The 20037-nt window shown below is 41.1% G+C and overlaps 1 protein-coding gene across 3 annotated transcripts in view; it reads right to left on the bottom strand.

Moving 5' to 3' along the window:
- The window catches only part of LOC130573250 (transducin-like enhancer protein 4), a 95704-nt gene that overhangs the window by 14748 nt on the left and 60919 nt on the right, over positions 1–20037 (bottom strand). The window lies entirely within an intron of this gene.

The raw sequence follows: 20037 nt of genomic DNA, 5'->3' as shown, positions 1-20037 counted from the left end.
CTCACCCGACATCAGCAGAAAAAATGGAGACAACTTATGTACTGACAGCAGGCAGAACATCATTTTCACTCTGAAATTAGTCCAGTGTACTAGAACTGACACTATTTTGTCTCATGAGTCAATTACTGCAGAACAAATCTAAACATTTCCCACTTTTAACTGTCACACCCCTTTCCTTGCGTGGACCCAGCCTATCCACACCCCTGCAGAACCACCTTCTTTTCCCTTCAACATGAAATGCACCTGCCCCATAAAGATCAGTGACTTCATGGGATCTCTGGTACTTCTGTTGACAGAGCTAAATTCATCTCTTATGCTAAGTAATAAAGACATGTCACACACACAGACAATGCACTATGGTCGGGTTCTTCCTACGGACCTGCTATGTTCACTGTGTGAGGGACAAYGGTGTTGCTCATACTGAGTTCCCTCCATCGTTTGTAACAGCTTTTCAGTCCATAAGCACAGGAAGGATCACCCTTCATTGAGAAATACTGGGATGTAACCATGTCCTCATGGTTTTCACTGACATCAGATTCCTGCATATAATCCCATAGCCACCCACACCTTGGTTTCTGAGTGTGCAAGCRCAAAAACTCCAAGAGAGTTCCTTTACATGTGCAGACTGTGAAAGAAAAACCCATCAAAACACACTGTTTAGCTGACAGACTCTGCCCTGTTCCTTGATTAAAACATCAGWGCTCTCTTAACAGCTGCCTTTAGGAAGCTGGAATAGGATAGTTACTTAGAGAAATTAAGTGATTCAGCACTGTGACTTGGCAGGCTGTAACTTAATGGGCCAGAGTCCTTGTTTTAGTAACTATTAAAATTTATAGAGAAATAAAGTCTTTTTACACTGCTGTTTTYTTCAATAAAATGCATTAATCTACTAGAAGAGTAGCATTTTCCTACTAAACAACACTGAGTTTGCTCGCATGTAATAATTAGATCAGACACAGGAAAAAATACTCTTTGGTGAAAGTAGGTTAYATTTAGTTTGTGTTTGAGTAGAACATACCAGTCTTTCATTTTCTGCTTCGCYAGAACATTTTTATTCATGGTAAATACACCACAAAATGCTGACAAAAAATAATGAACRTACACATTTATAGAAAGGCTGAGCACGTTGCCATGTTCACATAATTTGCCTAAGAAGTGGAACAGTGTCTCTCTAGCACTGGACCCMCAGTTATTTTTTACACTAGGCTGTAGAGCATAGCATGATGCTATCATTCAGTCTGTTTTTGGCAGCGCTGAGCACAGCACTAACCAAAACGATCTCCCACTGGAAGGACCACGCTGCTTTCTCTCCAACACCACCAGGGCACTGCTCYTGATGGAGTATCAGTGCCACACAGGTGCAAATTTAATCAGTAYCACAAGAGCCACTAAAGCCTCCCATGCAGCCATAAAATTCTCACCAGCATACTCACTGTCTTTTTGGGATAATTAATAGCTCAAATTTCTGGGGAAAAAAAGAAAAATCACTCTTTCATCCCAGCTTCCACTGGAATTTAGCTGCATCAGCATAGATAGCTCACACTGTAATGTGGCAGAAATCAGTGTGGAAATCATAAATCAGATTGCACAGCCATCCAACTGCAAGCCCCAACTCCCCATATGCTGACTTCTCCAGACGAAGACCTGGCCTGAGCAGACTAAGTGATAATTAAATGAAATCAGTGTTAAAAGTAATGACTAGACATGACAAGATGAAAYGCCTTCCTACACGTTAAAGCTGGTAACTCTTTAAAGCATTCACGAGTATGACCATTCCCCAGTGTACTCTTACTACTATGCCAAAATGATGTATTTGGAGTGGAATAATTAAAACAATAATTCCCAACAAAGTGGGAATTACAAGATAATTGACCATACTGAAGTATTAAGCAAACTGCAGTAAAAGCCAAGGATGCTCAACGTTAAGGTCAATTATGGTATAATTATCTGAATGACATTATTGCTGTTATAAAGACTGYTGAAAGTATAAAAGAAACTATAAAAATGGATACAATATGCATCGCAGGGAAATGACCAGGCAGTAATGCTGCTCTGTTGGCTGATGCCAATGCTATGGATGGAAGCACCAATACTGGAGCTTGCACTCAGGAAGAGCCCTAGGTTTGGGCTTGAGCTGCCAAAGATAATACACTTAAATCACAAATACAGAAAAAAAAAAAGGAAAAATAAATGGTAAAAGAAAGTAAGAAATTAGGTTAAGGCTTCTGACATCCTAAGGGTGAGATGAAGACTGCTCTGGTGAACTATGAATGGCATGATTTGGGACATGTCCCACCAGACAGGTGAAAGGCTAGGGCAAAAGGAGAGGCAGTCCAGTAAAGCCCAGAGACAATGGGCTCAGGGAGGGAACTGTAGCCAATGGCTCCCTCACTGCAAGCCTAAGAGCTCCAAGGGAATATTCATTTACATACATTTGTATGCACATACAGGCATTATTTTGGTTAAACTCAGGAAGATGGTGTGAGATCCTGTGGGTTGATCWACAGACACCATAGTGGAGCATTTGCACAGCAACTCCTCCTCCTGAGGTCACTCACATGTACATTAGCTTTGCTGCTGGCATCGTTATTATTATTAAACTACTATTATTGCTATTACTGCATGCTGGTATCTACATGGTTGAATATTGATTTTGTCCTCTTTGCTTTAATTTTTCAATRCACACTCTTTTCAGCCCTTAAGCAAGCAGATTTTCCTCAGCACACCCTTACCTTTAGGTTTACATGGTGGSTCCTGATCAGGGTTACACAGGCAGTACAACCTAGAGCACAGTTCTCCCAAAATGGTTCATCAAGGGAGAGGAGGTCAGTAGCCAAGTATTAATCCCGCATATATCACTGGTCATGGTTGTCTTCTTTAACATTTTCATGTACCACTTTTCTCACTTGTTTCTCAACCAGCCCAAACTAAAAACTAACTTCCATACCATGATCAATTTCTTTTTTTTTTTTTTTTTTTTTTTTTTTTTTTTTTTTGTTTTATTTTTTTTTTTTTCCCTATAGATGCATTTTCAGATATCAGACATAACCTCAGTAACTGTTACTGAAAAATGCTACTAACTAGCTAGGAAAGACACAGAACAAAGCTGGTTTTAATATCWCATGACCCGTCTGAGCTAACTGCAGTGAGTTTAGTAATCAAGCATGTGATAATTATTTTTAATACAAACTATGATTAAAATGCAAACTTTGAAGTTTTATACAGCATTTTTAACCACTAATTAACTTCACTAATTGCAAAATTAATGAAGTTAATTAGAAGATAAGATTGCCATAAAAAACATCAAAGTCTAGATGTGCAATGCTGCCTGCAAGAGAAACAAGAAGGCCGTAAAAAGGTCCAAAATAAAGAGAATATGTAGGCTCAGCAGTCTTCAAAACCCAAGTGTTCTCAAAAGTGTTACGTCAAAAGAACTATAGATATATGTGTATATTATGCATATGTGTGTGTCACTTCTTAAAAAATGCCCRTGTTACTCTTTGCACTCATGATCTGCCTTGCCACTGGTGGTACCACTGGAGTATTTAATCTGAGCTAATTAAAAGCATCAAAGTCTAGATGCTATGAAATGGGTGATAAAACGAACAATAAACTACTGTGGTTGTACACATTAATTCCAGTTGTATTTCAACATAAACTTATCAATCCACTGAAAAAGCTGAGAGGGCCACACACCAACASTTGAAGATACCCAGCAATTTTTATGTATAATCCTATCAGCCTGTGATGATGCTTCTCTGTCCCCTCCTGGTGTACAGGTGCATGCTGGTGACAAGAAAAGCAGATGTTTAAAGCAATGGTGAGGGCTGCTGGCTAGTATTTCACAGATGGATTTTTGCAATAAATCCTTTAAAATACAGCTTCTCCACTAATCACTGGCTGAAGGACATAATACACATAAGGCCTAATCACTACTGACACTGTGAGGGTCAAAGGATGGGGAGAAGAACTAATGCAGCTTTAGGACAAGCATGGAGCAGAAGAAGAACAYAGCTGAAAGGGAAAAAAGGAAAGCCATGTTTAGGATAAAGTATATCCTAGCACAGKCACATGAAGACAGTGAGATCAAATGTGCCAAGAAAAACAAGCCCCCTTTGGTAAGCAAGACTGTTTGAACAAAGGACCTGATTTCAGCTGGGAACAGAAGAAAAAGATGGGCAGGAAAAAGAGTTAAACATTTCTGATAGGTTTACAGAAGCTTCAAAGCTCACATATTACATTTACCAGGAAACCTGTTCTCACTCACATTTTGCTATTTGTTAGTAATGAGTGGGAAAATCCAACACAAACCTGCATGTTGGTCATGCAAGCCCCTAAACGTTACTTTAGCCAAAAYCAGACTCACTTAAATGGAAGGGTCAAAGGTCATCAAGTTTCAGAAAGTCAGAAGAATTCAGGATAAATATCTTTGGAAACCTGAGGAACAAAGCAGTGCTGAGAAAATGTGAAACTATAGTCCTCCTTTCCTCAAATAATTATTTGGGGTTCCAGTTACTGATCTTTCATGCTATGTCCTTCAGCCGAGACCTCAAACAGTTTGAGCAGCTCTAACAAAACAGAAACACAAACAGAGAATAGAGAGTAYTGGCAGTTAACTAAGGAGAAATAGCAAGGGAAAGCATGTAATCACAGAGTAAGAGAAAAAGTTCAACTGGCTGGAGCATTCAATACAGCAATTTAATTGTGGGCTCAGCACCATGAAAGAGAACAGAATAGCCACCAGCTTGCATTAAAGGCTTTGACTCACTGTYGTGCCATAAGCAGCAGCACTCCAGGAGTGCTCTTCAAAACCCAATGATGGACATGCATAAAAAATTTCCTAACATCCAACATATCTCCAGAACATTAACAATAGTTATGTTTTCACAGCAACTGCAATTAAACYGAAAACGATACTTGGTTAGTTTTCAGAATTCTAAAACAACACTACAGAGGGAAYGTTTTACGATAGCCATTAAAGGCCTGTGTCAGTATGCTTTACACTCTGCTCCTGCAAGAATCAGGAAATCCCTCTGAAGAATAACTGGGTTTTACTTGGAGTCCTCTTTTCAGACCAAGCACCATAGCAGAACTGTTATCCTTTCACTTTGCATAGTGATTAAAATGGACTGTAAGGCACAGAGCCAAGCTGAATGCAAACACTTTCCTGCAGCGTCTCAAGCCACAAGGGTTATAAAAATCTCTTCAGTACTGGCAACCAAAGTTAGGAGGTAAAAAATACACATCTACACCCCCTGGATTTTCCATGTTCATGGAGCAATGATCAGGTTTTAAGTGTTGCCTTCTCTGGGGATATTTAAGTGGATTCAGTTTTACGTGACAGATCCTAACAACTTTCTCCTGGGATTTACATTTCCTGTCTATTCTCTGTTTTGACCAGAAGGATCTAACCTAGTGCTAATGAGCCTGTTTTTGGCTGCTTTAAAACCACTGAGATCACATCTGAAGACAGTCCCACAAGATACTCAATTTAACTGCCTTCAGTCAGGTACTGTGCCTCAGTATCCCACATTTTCAGTTTCAGTCATATCTAACATAGGCTATATTCATGGCAAAGGCATCRGTTTTGAGTTTCCACATTTCTGCTCCCTTCCAATCTATCCATATGTATCAACCCTCCAGGGAAAAACACTTTCATTTTCTTCCCTTCTGCTTGTTTGTCTCTAAAGAATTTTATAGTTGTTTTGCTGCAGAGATGGCCTAGGAGATSATAAGAAGACAAAGCAAATTATTGTTTTAACTGAATAATTCACAGATAGAGCTGATGATCTCTTTCTACACATTCTGACTAGTTATCTCYCTTCTCCCTATTTTTAATCCTATTGTCCCTGACTTTATCAGTATGAAATTGATGGGAAAAAAGCAGCCTTCAAAATGCTACCACAATTACAAAAAGCCCCCTAAAATTCAATAGAAACACTTGCTCCCCATCCTGACTGCTTCTGTCAGCAGAAACACGCTCACTTGTTTTTCTCAGGTATTAAGCAAGAGACTAGCAATTTGATCCTCTCCTCTCTATTAGATTTTGTGTGGCTTCTGAAGACTCTATTTATTTTATGCTTTTTTAGTACCCTACATGATTTAAGAAGCTACAGCCACTGATAACTGCCCAGTGAAAACAGAATTAATTATCCAACCAATCTCTTAATTGGGCAGGTGAATAAAACATGGCTGGATGCTATTAAATATTTGCAGATGCCAGGTTATGCTGATTCTGAAAGAAAACATTCTCTCAACCATCTATTAACAATATCTTCCATAAAAAATTCTTTGAGTGCTACTGTTCTTCTCTCTGCCCAAATAATATTCTAGCCCATTATATCTGCCTCACTTCATCTAACCTCACTTACTTGTGTTCCCAAGACCCTTGTTCAGGAAATTATCCCATTTCCTACTCAGGAAAGCACTTGAGCAGATGCCAGATTTGAGGCACACACTTTGATCTTACGGAATCACAAAGCAGAAAAAGAAATCAGAGGAAAGTACGCATGTGCTGAATTTTAGATGCCTACCGTGCACTACTCTGAATCTGGACCTCAGCCTGCTGAAACTGTCCCCAGTTTCATTCTTCAAATCAAGGACACTGCTAAGTAGAATGGATGGAGGAGTGGTGGGAACACAGATTTTGCAGTCAGCCTTAAAGCAGTTACAACAGTATCTAATAGCACATCGTAAGTACAACACCTACTTTGAAAAAAAAAAACACATGGTCCTTTCTGCCAGATTTTTAGATGCTTTACAAGTCCTGAACATCACAGAGCTTTGCCAAGAGAAGCAGCAGTAGCTTTTACTTCTCTGGGCCTTCTATTATTCATATTAGACAGGTCACRCTGTTAATGTTTTAAATGTTAAAAGCACAATCAAATACTGACTTCAGGCTAGCTGGAAATGTTTTGATGTTAGCAACGAGTAGCCAATACATTTTTAATTCAGGTTAGAGAAAAGAAAAAGCAAAAATCTCTGTCTTGTACTCTCCCTGCACACTGCCAAGTAGTTAAGYGTGATTAACTTGGCATGCACACACATGACCTTCTATTCAAATTAGTTATTTTAAGTAATTTCTGAAGACTCTTATCTCTCATTTAAGTATTTCATAATATGATTCGTCTTTCCATTTGCTTTTAAGGGAAGACTTACAGTTATATCCCTAAAACTGCATTCTGTCAAATGCTCCTAAATTATGTAATTCACTAGGTTCAACTCTACTGTTACACTTATTTCCAAGGAAGACGGATATAATACATTACCATTACAGTCACACAATCCTGAGTTGAATTTTCCTTTGCTGAAATACTAACACTCTAATGCTGAAATTGATCTGTTTTAAAAACATCATGTGAAAGGTTTTTTAAATACCATACATGCTCAGGCTCTTTATTTGAAATAGTTTAGAAATGAGCTGATGGAAACAGGAGACTAAAAGGAAGTCTTATGCTCTCTAATCTAGCATTCAGTACATTTTAAAGAACAACAAGCCTGTTTCCAAGCAATACCTATGGTGTGGATTTAGGTCTGCAAAGAAGCTGGTATTTCATCAGCGGTACAGGAAACCATTTTAAAAATTTATTTATAAAACAAAATGAAAGATGTTTATTTCCACGTGGGATGCCTCYAGAGAAGCTGGCAAGTAACAAGTTTATTAAAATGACAAGTTCAAGGTACTTTTCTTGTTGACTGTAAATAATCTCCCTGTGAGCCAATTAAGAGTGTGGAGATCAAAGGCCCAAGAAGCACTATAAAAGCTAGAATTAGAGGGTAAAGGGAAAGCCTCCACAGGCTTCTTCACTACAGATAATTTCCTCTAGGCACCCACTAACTGGGTGAAACAGTGAAGACGAGCATTTTTTAACTCGCTTTGGAGTACAGCAAACACCAACATCCACACTTTAAAGGACACCAAAATAGGCAGCTTGATCTTATGCAGTCAGGAATTATTTTAGTTGAAAAGAAGACTGATCCAGGTGAGAAGACTAAAAGGGAGTTGAGATAGATGCACAGGATGATTTTTAAAATGGGCTTCTCAGTTGGGAAGTTATTAAATCTCAAATTACAAGTTTGTCACCTGTCTTGGGTTACGTGGAAGGTATAACCAAAAGTATGTATTYTATTTCCATCCTCATAAGCTGTTAAAACCGGTGGGGCAGTGCTCTTCATCTTCTCCCTGATTCAGCCCTGATAACAYCCTCCAGGGGGCCATCTCTGCTAAGAGGCCACCAAAGATKCCGGGAATCACAGAATTACCTCAGACGACTCTTAAAATGCCCCACCCAGAGGGGAGGGACTGAACATTCCCACCTGTATAATCTGAGGCTTGGAACACTGCAATTTCTCCATTGGTTTGCTTCCAAACTAGCACATCAGTGCATTTCTTCTCCTTAACAGATGTCCAAGACCATTCATTTTCAATACACTAGTCAGAATAGCCACCGAAGTGTTTCTTGATGCAAGGCTTGACCACAACGATGATCTCTGCACACACCATCTTCAAATTTGAAGAGTGAGTGGGGCTTTACTTTCAGTACMCAAAGCACTGCCAGCATGTCTTAGCCAGAACTTAAGAGGCTGAGTTTTAAGTCACACCACTGTTTACCAACCAACATCTGGGCTGCTTTGAGTTTGTGTGCAATGCTATCTTGCTTACTTTCAGTAATGAGCTAAGTCCTGTTTTAAGACAGAAAATCTGGAATTTTAAAGYGGGTCATCACTACTGTTTCCTGCTAAGATGGGACAGATTCTGGACCTGTCCAGTCTGTCTCACTTAATTTCATTGCCCTTCCTTGCCCCTCATAGGGTTGGAGTGCAGGAAAAGCTTTATTTGTTRTGACTGATAGGACCATTAGAATGTTCACTGTGTATAGACTTCAGTTCTGACAGGAAATGCAAATTTTCATTTAAAGACACCTAGAGCACCAGATGGAGCCCTTACAGTAAGAAAGTGTAATAAACTCTTTCACAGCAAGCACCATTGTATCCAAAGCTCCAACTCACGGATAGGAATCCTTCCCCACCTACATGCTGTCCCTATAGGGCACTTCCACTACTGATACAAGTCACATTCCCACATTCACCTCTAGGGCTGCTGCCCCTGCATCAGCCTTGGAGAAAGCCTGAAAGAGTCCTCCAGCTGTGTGGCAGCCCTTGGTGGGCACCTTGCTAACTCATAGGTGGAGCACTGTGCCCAAAATMCTGATCTGCAGCTGAACAATCTTGCTCCATTTACAGAAAGTGCCAGAGCCCTTGCCTGTGGGCCTGGGCTGGAAGTAAATAATGGAGAAGAGCTCAGGCACWGTGCTGGGATGTCTGCAGTGATGCTACTGGGGGTGGTGTGGTCCCAAGATGGGCTAACATTAGCCCTGGGGCTTGGGCACTGTGCTTTGCTGGTTAGCCCAGGGTGAGCAACATCATAAAACATGATCTCCCCTCGCCACAACCCTCGTAACAGTGCTGGGGCTGCTGCTGATTCTGCTGCATATCACAGAATAAGCTGAGTTGGAAAGCACCCACAAGGATCGAGTACAACTCCTGGGCCTGCACAGGGAATACCCAGGAGTCACACCCTGTGGCTGAGAACACTGTCCAAACACTTGAACTCTGTCAAGCTGCTGCTGTGAACACTGCCCTGGGAGCCTGTTCCAGTGCTCAACCGCCCTCCTGGGGAAGGAATAATCTTTTCCTAATATCCAACCAAAACTTCCCCTCACACAGCTTCAGGCKATTCCCTCAGGTCCTGTCACTGAGCACCACAGAGAAGAGATCAGTGCYTGTCCCTCCTCTTCCCATCACAAGGGAGTTGTAACTGCAGTGAGGTCTGTCCTCAGTCTCCTCCAGGCTGAACAGACCAAGTGACCTCAGCCACTCCTCACAGGCTTCCCCTCAAGGCCCTTCACCATCCGCACTGACCTGCTCTGGATGCTCTGTAAGTTTAATGCCTTTCTTTCTATTGCATTGCCCAAATCTGCCCCCAGCCCTGGAGGTGAGGCCGCCCCAGGTCAGAGCAGAGCGGGACAATCCCCTCCCGTGCCCGGCTGTGATGCTGTGCCTGATGCCCCCCAGGACACGCTTGGCCCTCCTGGCTGCCAGGGCACAATGGCTCATGTTCAACTGGSCACTGACCAGGTACAGCATYAGCACTTTTCCATGTTGGTGATTGCCCAGACCCCTGGTTTGTCAAAGTCTCTCTGTGGGGTCTCCCTGTGCTCAAAGGAGTTAATAGACCCTCCCAGTTTTGTTTCATCTGCAAACATGTTTAGTATCCCTCCCAGTCCTAGGCCCAATAAGTGCTGTGAAGGAGATGCACAACAAGAAACACCAGAGCAATGTAATCGAACCTGAAGGAAGGATGAAAATTCAACCAAAGCTTGTATTCTGAAAAAAACATGCAGAGATACAACAGTCAACTGAAACTGGAAGTAGCTCAAAAGGATTAAGTGGTCAAACTAGAAGCATGCATGTACTTGTCAAGAATGGGACTCAAATCCACTGTGAGATTTCAAAAGAAGAATTAGGTAAAAATGTATCACAAAGTAAAACTGATGCTTGAACAAAAATCTAAAACTGCGGTGGGTGGAAAACTGTGTTTATATTTGGGAAAYGCAGGTTTAATAGTGTGCTCTTTGGTCTGATCACATGAAGTCAATTAAGCCTCTTCATACCTCAGTTCATTATCTATAAAAGTGGGATAATTTCAGAATTGTACAGAGTGTTTCTTTCCTTTACAGGGTTGTTGGGAGGATTCATGGGTAGAAGATTTGGAAGTACTCTRGTATCACCAAAATGGATCTAATACACTTGGTAGACTGAAATGGGAAAATGAGGGAGGAATAATCAGTATTCCTTGTACCAGTAAAAACACAACCAGAGGATTAGAGCAATCCAACTATTGTAACAGAGTACCTGCACTAAACTTCAGAAACGACACAAATGTATAACTTTAGCCCATTCTTAGTTTGCTTATATCTGTAATCACACAGACATGAGAAATGTAAAAGAGGAAACATTTCTGCATTGCATGCCAAGCTCATGAGAACTAAAGCCATCTCAGATACAACTAAATAGTCTGAGCAAAGTTCCAGGAAGAAAACACAAGTAGGTGTTTAATTCTATTGTTTTCAGAATTACCCATGGGTAATAGAATTAATCAGAAAATATGCTATCTGCAAGTTTGTCTTTGAAATTATTTTTTTCTCAAATTAACCTCATGTATTTGAGATATGTACAAAGCCAAACTTGCAGCTGCCTAAAAGACTCAAACCTATATTTCAGAATGTGTAGGACCTACTCAAAGACAGCCAGATGTCACATAAACCTCCCTGATTTCAGAAATGCAGAGACAGTATTCCCATCATCACTCCTTTTACTATAACCCACCAGGTACAGTGTCTTTTATTGCTTTGTGCTATGCAGTGTTTGCACTTAAAGCACTACATAAATATGAAAAACAAACACGGTCTGTGCTTATCTGATTAAAATCCTATATAAATTATATGCAAAACAGGTGCAGCCCACTGGTTCATGACAAGTTGCCAGTAAAGACCTTCTGCAGCTGAAGGATGTGCACYGCTGATTTAGGGCTTAATCTATCAGCTACACTTTTACTTCAGTCTTATTATCTTACTGTTCCTGTTACTGAATGTTCTTTCCCATATCCATTCTTAGTCCTAACTGGCCAGCTTGGAACTCCAGTGGCATACTATCTGACACCAGATGGTATAAAAGGATGTTGCCCCACATATGATGGTTATAACAATCACTTTGTGGCTTGAGTGAGTCCAATTCAATCCCAGCCTATGCAGTACACTTCTCTCTCTCCTTGCTTCACTCCAAACTACTGTTACTTCAATGCAAATTCAGTCCAAAAGTTCTTTCCTGCTTCCAGGTCTCAGCTCTCTGATTCTCCAGGTAAAGCACAACTTGGGATCCTTCTTACAAGCCTGCAGGCAAAGCAGATTAGCCTAAYGAGATAACTCTGTGTACCAAAATACAGGGAAAAGTGCACTTCACATAAAAACACAAAACTATCCAAGCTTGATTTAAAAGTAAGGCAGTGCCACAGAACATTCACAAGTTTGTTTTTCTCAATTCTCAATTTAGGTGAACCAGACCTGGGTTTCCCAAATGCTGTTCAAACATTATCATAGAATATATTTTTTTTTATTTGGCTTTAAATCCCTGCTTTTCAAAAAGTTTTCATTTTTCCTCCATTCAGAGTTGGAACTTTCTCTCATAATTCCTTTAACCCCCTTTAGAATTGTTCAGGGTTTCCCAATGAGAAAAGAATTGGGGATTCATCATGCACAAACTGATAGGCACAGTAATACCACTCCCAGTACGTTTGCTAGAAACAGCTTGGTATTTCTACCCTTTGTTTTGATGTCTGTAGGATTAATAAAAAAATCAGGCCTTATCCCACAGTATTTAACATCTGCGCAAAACACTTTTTGCTGATGTTGACCGGGCTATGGTTTGACACAACAAACATGCTGCATGTTACGAGAAACTTTAGCAGTGACAGCAGTAAAAGGCAATTTCTTCCTTATCTCCCTTTGTGCTTCCCTTTTCTTATCGTGAAGAGAGTAGGAACAATATGGCAACCATAACAAAGGAGAATAATGAAAACACTCACAGATGACTACTCAAAATGGGTTCATAAATACCACAATTACCTGGCTACTATGGTGTTTGATTTTAGGACAACTTGAAGACCCATGAAGGCAGGCAACAAAAAATACCTGCACATCACAGCTTTGGTACCCCAAAAACCTGTGGCTATATCAAATACCAGAAAGCGCACATGTTACAGCAGAGGCAAGGAATATCTTTGYATGCCTTCAGTCAGCAATACTAAACACTGTCCTTTTCTTTCACTGCAGCAGTGTTTTCACCCCTGTGAACTTTATTTGCCACTTTCCAGCTGACCTKCACAACATGCTGAAGTTGTCTGCTACAAGGAAACTATAGACAGAATAACAAACATAAAGCATCTCTCCTGCCAAGTGGCAAACCTCCAGATCATACATTAACTTCCTCCACAATCAGCCACCATAACCGTATTTCACAACACATTAGATCCACTAAAGGTCCCAAGCAAACGATGCTCAGGCACAAAACTCAAGTGTCGTAGATCGTTAGAGCAAACTTGCAGCTCCTCCAGGGCCAAAACTGCTTTTTGAGCAAAGGCACGCTAATGTGACGCTACCCTTTTGCCTCTATTCYGTGCCATCCCTCAAGACAGACTTGAAAAGAAGGACAGCTGGAAAACTATGAGCCACACAGAGGTAAAAAGGTTAGTCTCTGGGACCCAGAACCCCACCTCAAACATGTATTTTTAAATGCTTTATTTCTGTCTCCTTYTTCTCTTCCTGAAGGACTAAACGCTAAATGAAATCATCTTACAGAAGGACAGCCGGTTCCCCCCTGTGCTCAATCATTCCAGTCACACTATGTTGTCCAGTAACCTGCATTGATAATTCCTCATGAATAAAATGCCAACAACATTATCATCCACAGCTATGTTGTTGACAAGCGTTTGCTATTTCACTAAAAATACCATTAATTTTCTGGCTTCACAACAGCTGAGCTACTCCCCATTTGAATATACAAAAGAGTATTTTGTTTAAACCAAATTAAAAGCGTTCCAGTAAATGACTTCAATTTTGCTGGCTATACTACTTAGTGTATACTGCTCTATTTAAGCCTCTCTTTTCTCAACTCTACTCCTTCTGCACACCCCCCTCTTTTCTCTCTCTCTTTTTTTTTTTTTCTCCCCTTCCCTTTATATGCTTAATCCTTTCATTTCAGGAACTGGATTTGCCCAGCAAGACATCCACAGTCAGACAGAGCTTCAAAAACATAGTGCCAAGGAGTTAAGGCCATAGAGAAATTGCCTCTGCTCTGTTTTTATTCACCTGTTTGCCAAAACATATTTAGCAGTAAGGAAAGAAAGGGAAAAGGGAGGGAGAAACACATAAATGCTGAATACACCTTCCTTTTCCCATCTAGACAAGYGCCGACATTCCCCATTTAAGCTGGAATGAAAACCACCATTTCTGCCAAGCCCTCCTGGCATCTCACCACTTTATTTGTTCCCATTTGTATCTAATGCTTTTGTCAACAGTTCAACAAAAGTCAAAGCAAACAACYCACTACAAACACTGAGGGTAACAGCAACAAGCACGAATCCTTCACAATTATCCAGCCCAGCTGCTCAGTGCCTGTCCAGACTGCTTTCATTTACAACAGTGTCAACAAAAGGCTGAAACCCAATAACTAGGTGGGTCAATACTACCACTGTAAAGCCTCCAGAGAAGAAAATGCTGTTCTGCTGCTTAACTGCTTCAGCAAACATGCAGAATAATTCAGTTAGATAGACAAGTSCTTGCCTAATCATTTGTTGTGTGAATTATTCAAGGCTTTCCCTTCAAACTACTAAACGATGGCTCTTCAAATATTTCCAAGGAACCACCAGATGTCCTAGAGGAGAAAAGGGAACATTAGGCTGGTTCTGACCGTAAGAGAGGGCAGTGGTGACCTGTGATCTTGAAAAGCATTAATGTTAGGAGGATTAACGCCTTCTTACGCCTTGCTTCTGGTATAAAGGGCACACAGCTTTTAACACACAAATGTTAGGCACGCAGAAGTTTACTAGCTGCTTGATCTCTATACAGCATAATCAAGGCTACAATTACCTACGATTTTTCTTTTTTTTTTTATGTGAATTGTAAGAGTTCTCTCCAGAGAACATGTAAAATGTAGATAAAAATAAGCACATTAGTTAGTCAGGTGGATACAGAGAGAAAGCGTGCATTTATTCCCTCGTACCTCCCTTCCTCCACTGCCCTGCATGCTCATTTGACACAAGGCAAATGCTCACACGCCTTCTTCCAGCGGTTTCACATGGGTTCATGTTTACAGTTTCTAACAGCCAGCGCAAAGCAGACATACTGCACAGAACACAGTGCTAAATGTTACATGTTTACCTCAACTGCCTCTTTAGTATGGGAAACAGTCACCTCCAGACACCTGTTTCCTTGATTTTGCTGGCTTTTGTCACAATCACATCATTACATTAACATATTATTTTTAAACTTTTAGCAAACTTTAAGAGAACAGGCAAAGTAGGTAACAAATGGTACTTGTTCTGATTTAATCTCATTATTGACAAGAACAACCCTGGATATGAACAAATATTTTTCCTCAGACCAGTTTACATATACATCACAGTGCAGTGTTGGACGGATATGTATCTTGAGCCATAATACAATATCAAATACACTTATGAATATTTTATTTTTGACATCTACAGTAACAGTTGCACATGCTGAGTAACTACTATTCCAGAGAGGATTCCTGGCAGTTTTAAGACTTAGAAAAAGAGTAAGAGAAATTCTGCCTGTATGTCAAATTAAAGAACATATTTTTGTTTTTATAATTAGAATCTGCAACATATTTTGTTTGCGAAACACACGGCTTTGCAGTGATTGCACTGTAGCAATCTCTGGTGTTGTCTGTTGTCAACATGAGAGACTCCTTCTATCAAATAAAATTTTCTTCCCCTTTTTGTCCAAAACAATAATGAAACACTTGTCTACTGAATGGCAGCAGCTTCATCACACTGTGATCACCACAGCTGTTAGCACCCACTACAGTCCTACTCTACTTGGAGGGAAACTTCTGTTGCATTTAATATTATAAATCAGGTTATTGCTATTTGCAACATTAACTCTGTTTACTAGCATTAGCAGGACTGTTAGAGTCATTAACAGGATTTGCAAAATTGTTTAAGGTCCACCAAGAGGAAAAACACAACGGAGAGGTACTGTAGCACAGAAAACACTTGGTATTAAAAGAGCTGAAACTTGTGCAGATTAACTCTGGAGGAAAAAAACCCTCTGATACTAGATACAGAAACAGTCTGATGCTAGATACTGTAGAAAAATGGGGAAGAAAGATAACATTACAATTTTTCATGGCATCTCCTCTTCCTCATCCAGCAGAGCASGAAGGATTCAAAAATGGCACCCCCAACCTTCACCAAGGCTGAAGATAATGCTGTTACCAGAAAACCTTCATAAAACACACCAGAGTCCTACAGGTCTGGTAAATAATTTTATTGCTTTCAGACCCCTGCAGTGTGACAGAAAGCTTTTAGGCTATCTAGATGGTGAGCACACGGTGCTTTTTCTAAAGGCACCAAAGAGATCCTGGGCAGGTGCCTTTATGCTTAAGGTGGAGTGCCTTTGCTACTCTAATGTCAATCATGCATCACTCAGAAAGACACTGGACTCCAAGGGAATGGCAGAAAAATGTTTCTCTAACCCCACAAGGTTTACTGTAATTGATTTAAAAGGGATTATTTTAGAATTATTCAGACATTGAATTCTTCTCATAAATTGCAGTATGRGAGAGCAAGGGTCATTACAAAATAGTATTTGCAGGTCACGGCATGACACTTTACTCAAAGCAGGGGAAGGAAAGCAAAACATTAATTTCTTCAAGGGATAAAATAAATTGCAGTTCAGTATTTTCAGAAGAAATTGAGAGGTGGGGCAGAAGTATAGCATCAACAGACATGGCTTCAACAAACATTCCAGGGATAAACGAGAAATATGAACACAGATATAATTACTACAAACCAGATACAATCATTTTCTGGTGGTGTAAGATCACAAGGCAAAGCTTTTTGTTAGTTAGGTCAGCACTGGCATTTTAACTCAATGTAACTAGTAATTTCTATATAGATTCTTCGCTTTGTCAATATAAAAAAAAGAGCAAAGAACTCAGAAATATGTTGYTGTAGCTGAAGAGTTTCATGTTGTGTGTGGTCTGTGCCAAACACAAACCACACACCACTGTGGACAACCCTTCTGGGGCCACTGTAATTGGGAGACACCTCTCCTGGCATTTTTTCCATATTCCTGCTGCACCTCTGCAGAACACAACAGTCTGACAAAGCAGGACTCTGCCAGCCAATCAGTGTTACTATTTATTTTGATCTGTAAGGACTAATATAGCTAAGAAAATACTGTATACCCTCTTTTAAACAACATAGTGGCTCGAAATATGCCAGCTTCACTGCATGCAGAATGTGTGACAGACAGTTCACCCAGTTAATGAAAAAAGGAACAAACCATGTTGAATCTTTTCYTTCTCCCACCCCTCTGCCCCACTTATTCATAAGTATGCATTAAGAACACTCCCACAGCTGCATTCACTGCCTCCTGAGTGGCAGAAAAACAGAGGTGCAGCTGTGCCTGCTAATGTTCGTATGCAAACAAGTAGCATTGGACGGGCTGCTATACCTCACTTAAAAGCTCCTCGGTACTCTTTGATAAGTTTTCAGATCAAAAAGAAGCAATACTGAGCAATCTGCTGTTCTTTTAATGCAATTAGCAGATTAAAGTGGCATTTCACTCCCAATACTTCATTAAAACACTGACTGCAYGCAGCAATTGCTGATGATACAACATACACAGTGATCCCCCTACAGTTCTCCCTGAGACTTGGTGGAGAGTTGGGGCGAGCCCGAGCTGGCAGCCAGCGGTCAGAGCCAGCAGCCAGCACAGCTTCTGCAGTCAGACACGAAACCTGAACCCTGGTGCACCGCAGCAGGGATGAGGGTGGCAGCAGGCAAGGGGAGAGAACACCTGGCACCTTCCAGGGCACTGACAGGACAGCAGTGACACCCATGCTAGTGGTCTCAGTAATTCCTCAAGGAGGCAGCTGAAAATACCATCCCTGGGATTTGCATCTTTTAAGCACAGCTGTGGCTGGGCCTCTTGCTGGGTCAGCTGTCACACCGCTGATTTTCGCTACACGTCTTCATTTATGATTTGTGTGAGACCTTCTACCTCTCAACTCAGCAACTGTTTCTGCTACAGTCTGATGAGAGTGAAGCACGTGAGTGGTGAAATAAAAATGCTGTGTGGACATAAGTTCTTGTTTCAATTTTTCTCTTAAGATTATCTTTTCATGGAAGACCAACAAGGCAAACAATACCTCAACTTAGGAGAACATGTTTTTAATTTCCTTCCCCACATGCATCCAAAAGCAACCTAACAGCATCCCAGCAAAAGTGACATCAAGCTGAATCCCTTCAATCCCTTCATTGTAGGAAGTGCTGCTGGGGAAGGGCCTGGAGCTGGGGGCATCCCTGGGGTACCCTCCAGTTCTGGCCCTGCTGCTACCAGCCAGCACAGCCCCACCGGTGCCAAGGAAAGAACAAACCAAAAAAAGATTAATTCGCAGATGTTCATGCATTTCACACACAGGGTGCCCTGTGGTCCGTTGCCAGGGCAACAGGAGACCACCAGTGCGCGCTTTATTGGCTTTATGAAGTGCGTCTCGGGGGCTATAGTCCGAAAAATGCTGCATGATAATCTTCAGGCTTTTCAGAAGCCTTGTTTTGTGTTTATCCACATTTAACCCTCTGAGTGTTATTAAGAGCATCACTATGTCTGGCATGCCAAGGAAAGTAGAGACACGAAGCGGGGAGACACACACATCGTCTCTGCTTCCAGCCTGGAGACCCCAGAAAGCACATCCTCACCACCTGCTCCTCCTGCCCTGTGTTAAATCCTTCACCCACAGGCTGCAGGTAAGCTGGCAGGAAAGCTTTTGTAGTGCAGACCTCAGCACTGCCCTGACTGGGGACAAAACTGACACCAGAAAGTGCAAATGCAACAAAAGTATCACACCACMCCACCAGAAAAGTGACAGCATCAAAAGAGGATCCAAAGGAAAAAAGTGTCCCACCAACTTTCTAGATACATTATGCACAAACCCACACTTCTATTTGGAACCCCAGTATGTGACACCAGCAAACCACCCATGCCAAAATCTTAACCAAAATTCATAAATTCACACAAATAACCTCCCTTCCTCCYTCACTCAGGCCGGTGTCAGGCATCTCCTCTGGCTATCCTCTCACCAGCCAAGGCAGGGCTGCAGATGGGGGGCAGGAGGGAACAGGGGTTAAAATCACAAATGACACAACAGCCAAGCAGCAGCAGCCGCCACCAACATCAAGCGCTAATCCAGCAGGAGAAGAGAGGGAGAAAKCGAGGGTGGCAGAGGGGATCAGTAGAAGAAACGGCTTGCATTCAGGCTTGCAGGAGAAAGAGCATGCAGAGACAATAATTTCCTGGGAAAAGCTAAAGCCTAACGAGAATTTGCTCTGCCTCCTTTATTCAGACAACCAACCCTTTTGTGGCAGGGGCTTCCTGACTGACAGGAACCCAGRGCTCTTTAATAGGATTTCCATATTATTTCCAACACCTGCCTATAAGTTATTTGTTTACATTGAAGAAGGCGAGATTCTCAAATCAGACATCTGCTTCTGGTTCAGGCATATTTTAGGAAACCATCTAGAAAGAAGCTTTGTTGCTATGGAGACATTTTTATTTTCTTCCCTTAGTTGGATGAAAAACATTAGCATTTCCAATTTTTTGTTCTTCAAAAGGCCAAATGTCGCTTAAGAAAAGACAGAACTTTTCAAATTGCTATGCAGAATACGCTAATCGAGCTTTAGATATTTAATTAATTATTCAGCTCAATTAGAGCTGTACCGAAGAGAGGCAGGAAACAGTGTAACTTTCCTGCAAACTTCCCTCAATGGCCAATTCCTGCTGGCCAGTCTAATTGCTTCTCCCCTCAAAGCACAGCTAAAACTTTGTAATTCATGTCGCACTCAACGATCTTGCACAATAGCTTGCAAATCAGTAAAGACTCCTCATTTCCCTCAACTTCTTCTAAAATCAACCTAATCAGCTTGGACTAGGAACATGCTTCTTTCCCAGTGCCAGAAGAGAGACAAGAGCAACACAAATATTAATATACTACTAACATTCCGTGACTTCACCCATATGACAGAAACTTCCAATGCAYGTCACTGAATCCAGAAGGTACACTCCTTCCCTCCCTTTACCAGATAATCTCCATGCCCAAGGAATCCACTGATTCATATGAAAATAAGGCATGTTTCAAATTACTTTGGACCTGAAGGTTTTAACAATAATAGCA

This window comes from Malurus melanocephalus, unplaced genomic scaffold (assembly GCF_030028575.1).
Source record: "Malurus melanocephalus ecotype Western Australia unplaced genomic scaffold, MMel_1.1 scaffold_54, whole genome shotgun sequence".
Classification (NCBI taxonomy): Eukaryota; Metazoa; Chordata; class Aves; order Passeriformes; family Maluridae; genus Malurus; species Malurus melanocephalus.
The sequence above is the reverse complement of the archived record's forward strand: the minus strand, read 5'-3'. Positions and strand labels throughout refer to the sequence as shown.